The sequence below is a fragment of the Castanea sativa genome, chromosome 2 (assembly GCF_040712315.1).
Source record: "Castanea sativa cultivar Marrone di Chiusa Pesio chromosome 2, ASM4071231v1".
In the NCBI taxonomy this organism is placed as follows: domain Eukaryota; kingdom Viridiplantae; phylum Streptophyta; class Magnoliopsida; order Fagales; family Fagaceae; genus Castanea; species Castanea sativa.
The window spans coordinates 44,193,742-44,203,530 of record NC_134014.1 but is presented as its reverse complement, the minus strand read 5'-3'; positions in this window follow the sequence as shown (position 1 = coordinate 44,203,530).

Here is a 9,789-nt window from a genome sequence, read left to right as displayed (position 1 = left end):
ATTGAAAAGTTAGAGACTACCACCACATTTAATGCATCCCACCAAACCTTCTAGCCACATTTATGTGGAGAAGACCCTTGAACAGTGTTGTCTTGGGTGCCGCATCTCACAGGGACTCGAAGAAGATGCTAGATGGGACTGGCACTTAGGGAATGACCTACGCGATCAACAGGTGGAAGACCAGGATCATCTGAAAGGGTCTATATAAAATAAAAGGTCCCTCATGAGAAAGGGGATCAGAGAAAGAGAAAAGAAAAATACTGTAGATTTAATAACAATATCTGTAATCTATCCATAGGAGAGTGAAATATAAGAATCAATCTCCTTGGCCTAAGTCCGAGGACAATTTTTACTATACAAACTATTCCAGCTTCATCCTACTATAATTTTAGCCCACTGTGATTGTTAACTGAACTCATTAAAACCTAGATTTCTAGACCACTCTCTACAAATTCATTGTATTGGGCTCTTTGGGCCAATTCCCTTTTTATTTTAGGCTTAGGTGCAAATCGTGACCCTACAATTGGCGCCGTCTGTGGAAAATTTTTTGTTTCGGTGAGTTTAACGTCTAGTTATGATAAATTCAAGTCCACACCAGGCAAAGTCTATGGGGTCCCAACGTCAAGATCACTTTCTCAATCTTGAACGAGGTAGAGACCGGGAGGATAGTGTACATACCACCCATACTGGCAGGAGTCAATCACAAAGTGGGAGCAGAGTCTCCCATTAGGAAAATGCTAGAGCCATGCAATTGGAGATTGATCATTTGATGAGAAAGTTGCGTCACGAACGACAGAAGCGAATTCCTTCCATTTCTGACTCTTCTTCTGATAATGGCGAGGATGGCAGCTACAGGCCCAGGTCAAGAACTCCCCCTAGTGAGTCTTTCTCGTATGAAAAAGGTAGCCCTCATGGCTGCAGGAACAGAAATTCATCCTACAGAGGCCTAGGGAATGATGCTATGAGCAAAGTATTGAACCAGATTTCTAAATCACCCTTCACGCGCAAAATTGAAAGAAGAAAACTTCATCAGCATTTCACTCAGCCAACATTCACCATGTACAATGGCCGAATAGACCCTGTGGAGCATGTAAGTCATTTTAACCAGAGGATGGTTGTACACTCCAAGAATAAGACTTTGATATGCAAAGTATTCCTATCCAGTTTAAGGCTTGTCGCAATGAGGTGGTTTGACAACCTAGGATCAAGTTCTATCGATTCTTTTAAGGAACTCACTCGGGCATTCGAATCTCACTTTATTACGTGCAGTCGAGTTCCTCGGCCCTTGGATTCTCTGTTGTCTATGACTATGCAAAAGGGAGAAACTTTAAAAACATACTCAGAGAGATACTGGGAGATGTTCAATGAAATTGATGGGACTTTGATGATGTGGTCATAAGAACTTTCAAGGTCGGCTTACCTGTCGAGCATGGTTTGAGGAAATCGTTAATGGGAAAACCAGTTAATAATGTACGTCAGCTCATGGATCGCATCGATAAATATAAACGGGTCGAAGAGGACCAGCAGTTAGATAAAGGAAAGGCGAAGATGGTCTCTCAAGATAGGAGGGACTTCAGGTCAGATAAGTACAATGAAAATAGTCCTCGACGAGATTTTGCTAGGCAGACTAGGGCTGGTGCTGCGCCACAAGCAGTCAACTCGATGTTCCGAGAGCCAGTGCATCAGATTTTAGAGAAGATAAAAAATGAGTCATACTTCAAATGGCCAAATAAGATGGGAGGAGATCCAATGAGACTCAATCAAAATCTTCGTTGTTAGTATCACCAGGAACGAGGATACACCACCGAGGATTGCAGAACTCTGTGGAATCATTTGGAGCAACCGGTCAGAGATGGAAGGTTAAAACAGTTTTTGGATCGGCCCAATGGGTAAGGAGACCATGCAGGCTCAGGGGCTCAAGGGAACGCTTCTTCAAGGCCTCCTTTAGGCACAATTAATGTCATTTTTGCTGCTCCCCGGAGAACTGGTTCGTGTCCCTCCGGAATAATGACTGTAGCTCGGCCGCCATTTGAGGACTCTAATCCTGAGCCAAAGAAGGCTAAAGTTGGAATCCAACCAGCATTGAATTTTTTGGAAAAGGATAAGTTTGGAACTATACAACCACACGATGATGCCTTAATGGTCACACTCAGGATAGGGGTTATGATGTGAGGCGTGTGTTGGTTGATCAAGGCAGTGGGGCGGAGATTATGTACCCCGACTTGTATAAAGGGTTGGGGCTGAAACTAGGGGATTTGACTAGTTATGATTTATTCCTAGTAGGTTTTGATGGAAAGATAGCTATACCAAAGGGGCAAGTCAAATTACCAGTGCAAACTGGATCAGAGGTGGTAGAGGTCAACTTCATAGTGGTGGATGCATATTCGCCCTACATAGCCATAGAGGCAAGACCCTACTTTCATGCCATAGGGGCTGTCTCCTCCACCTTGCATTTGAAGATGAAGTATCCATCTAGCAACCAAGTTGAGGAGCTGATTGGAAGCCAATCTATGGCTAGGCAGTGCTTAGTGGCCGCAATTAGACATCAAGCTGGGGGAGAGTCCTCGGCTTCAAATGGGCAAGGTTTGTAGCAATCAAAGGAGTCGATGTTATCAGAAAATATGGCGGAGGAAGCAGAGTTTGAAGGTTTGGAAAGGATTTTTATAAGTAATGATAAAGAGAAATATTTTCAGGTAGGGGCTCAACTGCCTCTTCAAGAAAATGAAGAGTTGATGAAGTTCCTTAGGGAGAACATTGATGTGTTTGCTTGGAATGCTTATGAGGCCTCAGGGGTGGATCAGAGCTTTATTTGTCATCATTTAAATGTCAACCCAACTGTCGTACCAAGGAAGCAACTACCTCAACGATCATCTAAAAAACATTCTGAAGCTGTCAAGGAAGAGGTGATCAAGCTCAAGCAGGCAGGGGCTATCAAAGAGATATTTTATCCTGAATGGTTGACTAATACAATGGTTGTGAAAAAGAAAAATGGAAAATGGCAAGTATAAGTAAACTTTACAAATTTGAACAAAGTGTGCCCCAAAGATCCTTTTCTCATGCCTCGTATAGATCAATTAGTGAATGCCACTGTTGAGCATCTTCGAATGAGTTTTCTAGATGCCTTTCAAGGTTATTACCAAATATCTTTGGCTTTGGATGATCAAGAGAAAACAGCCTTCGTCACTCCTACAAGAAATTACCACTACAAAGTGATGCCTTTTGGTTTAAAGAATGCAGGGGCTACCTATCAAAGGATGATGACTAGGATGTTCGAACCATAACTAGGAAAAAGTATTGAGGTTTATGTAGATGACATGGTAGTGAAGAGTAAGGTGGTGTTCGAGCATGTGGGGGACCTTGGGAACATCTTCGAGATACTAAGGAAACACAAATTACGCCTAAATGCTTCCAAATGCTCCTTTGGCGTGGGATCAAGTAAATTTCTGGGTTATATGGTCACACATTGTGGAATCGAAGTCAATCATGATCAGGTTAAAGCAAGTAACAACTTGCAGTCACCTCGTAATCCTAAAGAAGTTCAGAAATTGACAGGAATGACTGCTGCCTTGAACCGATTCATCTCTCGGTCCGCAGACAAATGTAGGCCTTTCTTCCAATTATTGAATAAGTGGAAGTGATTTGAATGGACAGAGGAATGTGCTTTAACTTTTCAGCAGTTTAAGTAATATCTTTCTCGGCCACCTGTTATGTCCAGGCCCGAGGAAGATGAGGTTTTGTTAGCTTATATTGCTATGGCTTCTCATGTTGTTAGTCTAGTGCTAATACGGGTTGACAATGGTGTGCAGAGGCCGGTTTACTACGTGAGCAAGTCATTGCACGAGGCCGAGATCCATTACCTACCACTGGAAAAGGCAATTTTGACAGTGGTGCATGCTACTCGTAAACTTTCCCACTACTTCCAATCTCACACAGTTGTGGTCTTAACCCAACTCCCACATAGGTCTCTACCTCGAAGTACTAATTATACAGGAAGTATTGCCAAGTAGGGTACAATTCTAGGGGCTTTTGATATCAAGTATATATCACGCGCCTCTGTAAAAGGCCAGTCCTCGCTGACTTGGTGGCTGAGTTTGCTGAGCCCTCGTTAGAAGAAAATACTAACAAGTTAGACATGGATGAAAAATCAGTTGGCACGATCTCCCTAAAGGAACCTCTGTCATGGAAGGTGTACGTGGATGGTGCGAAAAATCAAAGAGGATCAGGAGTGGGGCTTGTTGTAATATCTCCGAAAAAGATCGTTGTTGAGAAATCTTTGAGGATGGATTTCTCGGCCACGAATAATGGAGCCGAGTATGAAGCTCTACTAGTAGGAATGACTATGATTTAGAAGATGTGAGGGAAAATAGTGGAGATGTTCTTGAATTCAAGACTGGTTGTAGGCCAAGTGAAAAGGGAGCTGGAAGCTAGAGATCCGAGGATGTAGGAGTATTTAAATCAGGTTAGACATTTACAATCAAAGTTTGAGCCTTTCACCTTAGTGCAAATCCCCAGAAGGAGAAATACTCATGTTGACTTTCTAGCCACCCTAGCAATGTCCTCGGCACAAAGCTTGCCTCAGGTCATCTTGGTGGAAGATTTATGTAAGCCTACTAAGATGAATGTGGATACAGTCCGTGTTCATCATATTAGGATGGGATCTAGTTGGATGGACTTCATTATGTTGTTCCTTAAAGAGAATATCTTACCTAAGGAGAAGTTCGAGGCAGACAAGGTCTGTAGAAAGGCTCTTAGGTTCTAGCTATCTGAGGACCAAACGCTGTACACACGCTCTTTTTCAGGGGCCATACCTGCTATGTGTACACCCTAAAGTAACCAAGTTACTTCTAGAAGAATTATATGAAGGGATTTATGGAAGCCACACAGGAGGTAGATCCTTATCTCACAGGGAACTCACCCAAGGATACTGGTGGCCAAATATACAAAGGGAAACACAAGAGTATATGAAGAAGTATGACCAATGTCAGAGGTTTGCTCCGAACATTCATCAACCAAGAGGTGTCCTCAATCCTTTATCCAGCCCTTGGCCTTTTGCTCAATGAGGTTTGGATATTGTAGGACCTTTCCCTATGGCAACAGGGAATAGGAGATGGCTGCTGGTCGACACAAATTATTTCACTAAGTGGGTTGAAACCGAACCACTGTCAAATATCAAGGACTTGGATGCAAAAAGATTTGTTTGGAAAAAGATTATCACCAAGTTTGGAATTCCTCATATCTTTATTTCAGATAATGGCCTTTAGTTTGAAAGTAAGGCCTTCAAAAGATATTACTATGATCTGGGCATTACGAACAAATATTCCACCCCGGCTTATCCACAAGGAAATGGACAGGTCGAGACTGTCAATAAAGTAATAGTGAATGGGCTCAAAAACAGGTTGGATGACGCTAAGGGAAAATGGGTGGAAGAACTGCCACACGTCCTTTGGACCTATCGAACTACACCTCGTAGGTCCACAGGGGAGACCCCCTTTTCAATGACTTATGGGGCCGAGGCTGTAATACCTCTCGAAACCAGTTTCCCAACACTGAGGACGAGCTCATTTACTCCGAGCAACAATAATGGGTTGTTAGAAAAGAGTTTGGATTTGGTTGAAGAACGAAGAGAAAATGTCATGGTTCAGTTGGCATATTATCAACATAAACTCAAACAAGGCTATAATTCAAACGTGAAGTTAAGGCCACTGGGGTCAGGAGATTTGGTATTAAAAAAAGTTTTAGGTACTGCAAAGAACCCAGTCCGGGGCAAGTTAGGGCCCAACTGGGAAGGGCCATATCGTATTACCTCAGTAGTTGGGATAGAGGCTTATTATCTGGAAGATCTAGATGAAAATGTTGTACCACGTCCCTGGAATGTAAATAACTTGCGAATGTATTATTATTAATGAAGGTCTTTTCTGTTATATATCACTTATTACTTCATGCGTTACATTTCTCATTATAACTAAATATCAAACAGAACCTTAGCTATGCCTAGCTCCTCGGACCACATACCTTGGGTAAATTGATATCTTTCATCATTTTTTTAAGTATCAAACAGAACTTTAGCTATGCCTGGCTCCTTGGATCATATACCTTGGTTAAATTGAAATCTTACATCATTATAACTAAATATCAAACAGAACCTTGGCTATGCCTAGCTCCTCATACCACATACCTTGGGTATATTGATATCTTCATCATTTTTCTAAGTATCAAACAGAACATTGTCTATGCCTAGCTCCTCGGACCACATACCTTGGGTAAATTGATATCTTCCATCATTTTTCTAAGTATCAAACAAAACATTGGCTATGTCTGGCTCCTCGGACCACATACCTTGGATAAATTGATATCTTTCATCATTTTTCTAAGTATTAAACAGAACTTTAGGTATGCCTGGTTCATCGGACCACATACCTTGGGCAAATTGATATCTTGCATCATTTTTCTAAGTATCAAACAGAACCACATACCTTGGGTATACTAATACTTCTCAATATTTGTTTATTAGCTAATACTTAGTGATCTCACAAAGAATGGAACCCTAGCATATGAGTCATCACATGAAAACAGGGGCTTACCCAGGGCCTTGGTAAAGACGTTTTAAGGGTTCATTAATATGCTCTTAAAACAAGGTAATTTCCTCAGCTAATCACACAAATGTCAGAATTAGTACTTAGTCATTTTCTCTTTCCTTTCCCATCATTTACACGATCCTATCCTGTTTGATTAAGCAACAAATCATTAACACTATTTATTGTAAAAATCAAAGGTTACCACTTATAGGGACACCATTGAACTAAAACCCCAACAAAGGGTATAACTGATCAAAGGTAAATATCTCAAAGAAACAGAGATATGCACAGGATGAAAATCTTAGTCTTTTCATCATATATGAAGATAATTACATTATAGACGGAAACAGAAAGAAAATTACAAGAAAAAAACACATAACAAAGTAAAACTATTACAATAACAGAGAAAAAAGAGAAAGGGATCCTAAGCTATGCCTTGGCCTTTGGGAGAGGGTCTTCCTTGGATTTGGTCACAGCTTCTTTTGCCTTGGGATCGGCCCCTTTTGACTTGGCATCAGCCTCTTTGGTCTTGGGAGCAACCTCCTTGAACTTAAGGGAAGCGCCTGAAACCTTGGCCTCTGGCAAAGACTCAGCCTTCTTGCCCTTGACCATCTCTTCTGGCCAAGGACCACCCTGACTAGCCCCCTCACTCTGGGCCACCTCAACCTTCTGACTTTGGTCGCCAACCTAGTTAAGCCCTGTGGGGACCTTAAGAGGAGGGAGAGAGCTTTGGGTGGTAGAGGGTTGCACAGGGGGAATGGGCTCAGGGGCAGTGGGAGGCAGGAGGACAATTGGAACCGCACAGATGTTTGGGGGAAACCATACATTTTCAGCCCTCCTCCACTCCGAGGTAATAGGAACTCCTGCCACATTAAGGGCCTCTGCCCATACCATTTGGCAGTAATCCCTACACGCCTCGGTGAGCTCCTCGGCCAAGCGAATCTCAGTTTCCTCAACCTCGCGGTTGTAGGAAGCCTGCACCGAAGCCTCTACAATCTCCTTGATAGTTCAAGCTACTTCTTTAGCCTGGGCTAGCTCTGCCTTTAGCTCTAGGACTTGTTGTTGGGCTGTGGCTCGCTCTATCTTGGTGTAGTGGAGCTTTTTGCGTTGCTCCTCTGCCTGAGTTTCAATGTTTTTGAGCCCGGCCTCAGCACTCCTTCTCCCATTCTCCTCTTCTACTAGCCTCACGGCGAGCTCTTTGTTCTCCTACTCGGCCAAACCCAGGGCCTTGTCAGCCTTGGCTCAAAGGTTGGCCTCGGCTTTAGCCTTGTTCTAAGCTTCATTTACCCATTCCTTGGCGACAAACACCTCCCAGATAGCCTGCACGAAGGTAACAAACAAGCATGTCACAAAAGAGAGAAGAATGTAAGAGGACAATCAAACAAGGTGTCAGTAATGCTGGCAGTAGAACTTACCAAGGCTAAGTCCCTCTTCAGGGACAGAAAGAGCTCAAGCTGCCTCATTTTCTTTAGAGCAGTCATATCCTTAGGTAGAAGGATAAGTTGCTCCAAGGCTTCGGCCAAATAATGGGTGTGCCCTTTCTAAAACTCCCTTATGGTGGAGCTCCGGGGAATAGAAACCCCATCCAACTCGAGCTGAGGGGCCCAATTGGAGTGAGAGGGGCGCACCTCGGCCACTTCATGATCTTCCCACTTGGCCTTTAACTGTCTTCTGCTGCTTGGGCTCCTTCTGCCAAATCAGCTCCCCTTCCTCGATTTCATCCTTGTCTTTTCTTTTCTTCTTAAGGTTCGATATAGGGTGCAAACTACCTTGAGGAGGAGGAGGGGGTGGGAGAATAGCAGAGGGCTGGGACCGCGAAGTGCCTTTTAAGTTTTGTTCCTTGTCCCTATTCGCAAGGAGGTCTCTCAAGCCTCTCCTCGTTTGCAAGGCCATTTCTTCTTCTTCTTCCTCGGTACTATTATCTACACGAGCAACTACAAAACCGGGATAATGAACACCCAAGTTTCTGTCCAATTCGCCCTCTTCGTCCGAAAGGTAGATAACAGGGCCTCCTAGCTCTTTCTCTTCTTCCTCAAGTCAGAATTGGTCGATTTCCTCCTCAAGTGACAGCCAAAAAGGGCGGTCTCTTCCCTTGGACTCTCTACTGCTGGGAGAGCTCGTTGAAGAGGTCTGACAATTTGCACTACGTCCTCTCAGGTTAGAAAACCTCGCACTGTGACATCAATACAATTAAGCCGAGAATCGCCTGCAAGGATTGCGTTCCCAACGTCCTAGAAGGTATCAGACAGGGGCTCAAAATCAAGGATGAGGTGGACAGCCCTCAGTTGCCTGTCTTCGCTCACGAACACCTCGAATTTAAGCACCCTGTTAAGATCGTCGATGTTGACAAATCTAATATTAGGAGCCACGTGCCTTTTATCTGCAAACACAACTGAGAAGAAAACCCACAGTCAGAAAGATGAACCCCTAAAAACAGAAGAGAAGAATCACAAAAATGAGTCTTAAGACAAGGAACCTAAAACTAAGGCACCCCACCTGGCTCCCCCTCCCGTATTAGACAGTGTAGACCGTCATGCCACTCCCCAGAGGCGATTAAATAGTCGCCCTTCATGTCCTTGTTGGACTTGGGAAGACATGAGATAAGCCTGACGGCCGAAGACTTGGACTTGAGGTAATACCCCGTGTCACCAAATGAATGGCATTCGTACATCCAGACGACGTCGTGCCAAGTGAGATTCAGGCCCAAGTGCGTGTTTAGGGCATCTACGCTACCCAAGACCCTAAATAGGTTAGGTGCATATTGATGGGGACATAGTCTATGGGCGATCAGGTAGTCCCTAGTTACGTTACCCATAGAAAGCGTCATTCCCCCTTCTATGAAGGCGATCATGGGAATGATGACCTCCCCCTTGTTTCTATCAATATGCCATTGCCTCGGAGCACAATATTGAAGGGAAACTCCTAGGGGATGTGGTATTTAGCCCTAAACCCCTCCATACTAGCAGAGGAATCTATAAGATGTTTAAATTTACCCATTTAAGTAAACTAGAGAGAGGCGAAAGATATGTTTAAAGGAAGGAGACAGGAAAGTGAAGGCCAAGAAGATTGGCTGAGGAGAAAACAGTCTAAAAGAATTTTAAAAAAAACTTATGAAAGTAAGTAGAAGGAGCACCTCAGGAACTTCTTATGAACGGGAAGAATCAGGAAATCTTGGAAGCCTGGGAATGTGGGAAGCCTGGAGAGTTTGAAGGTG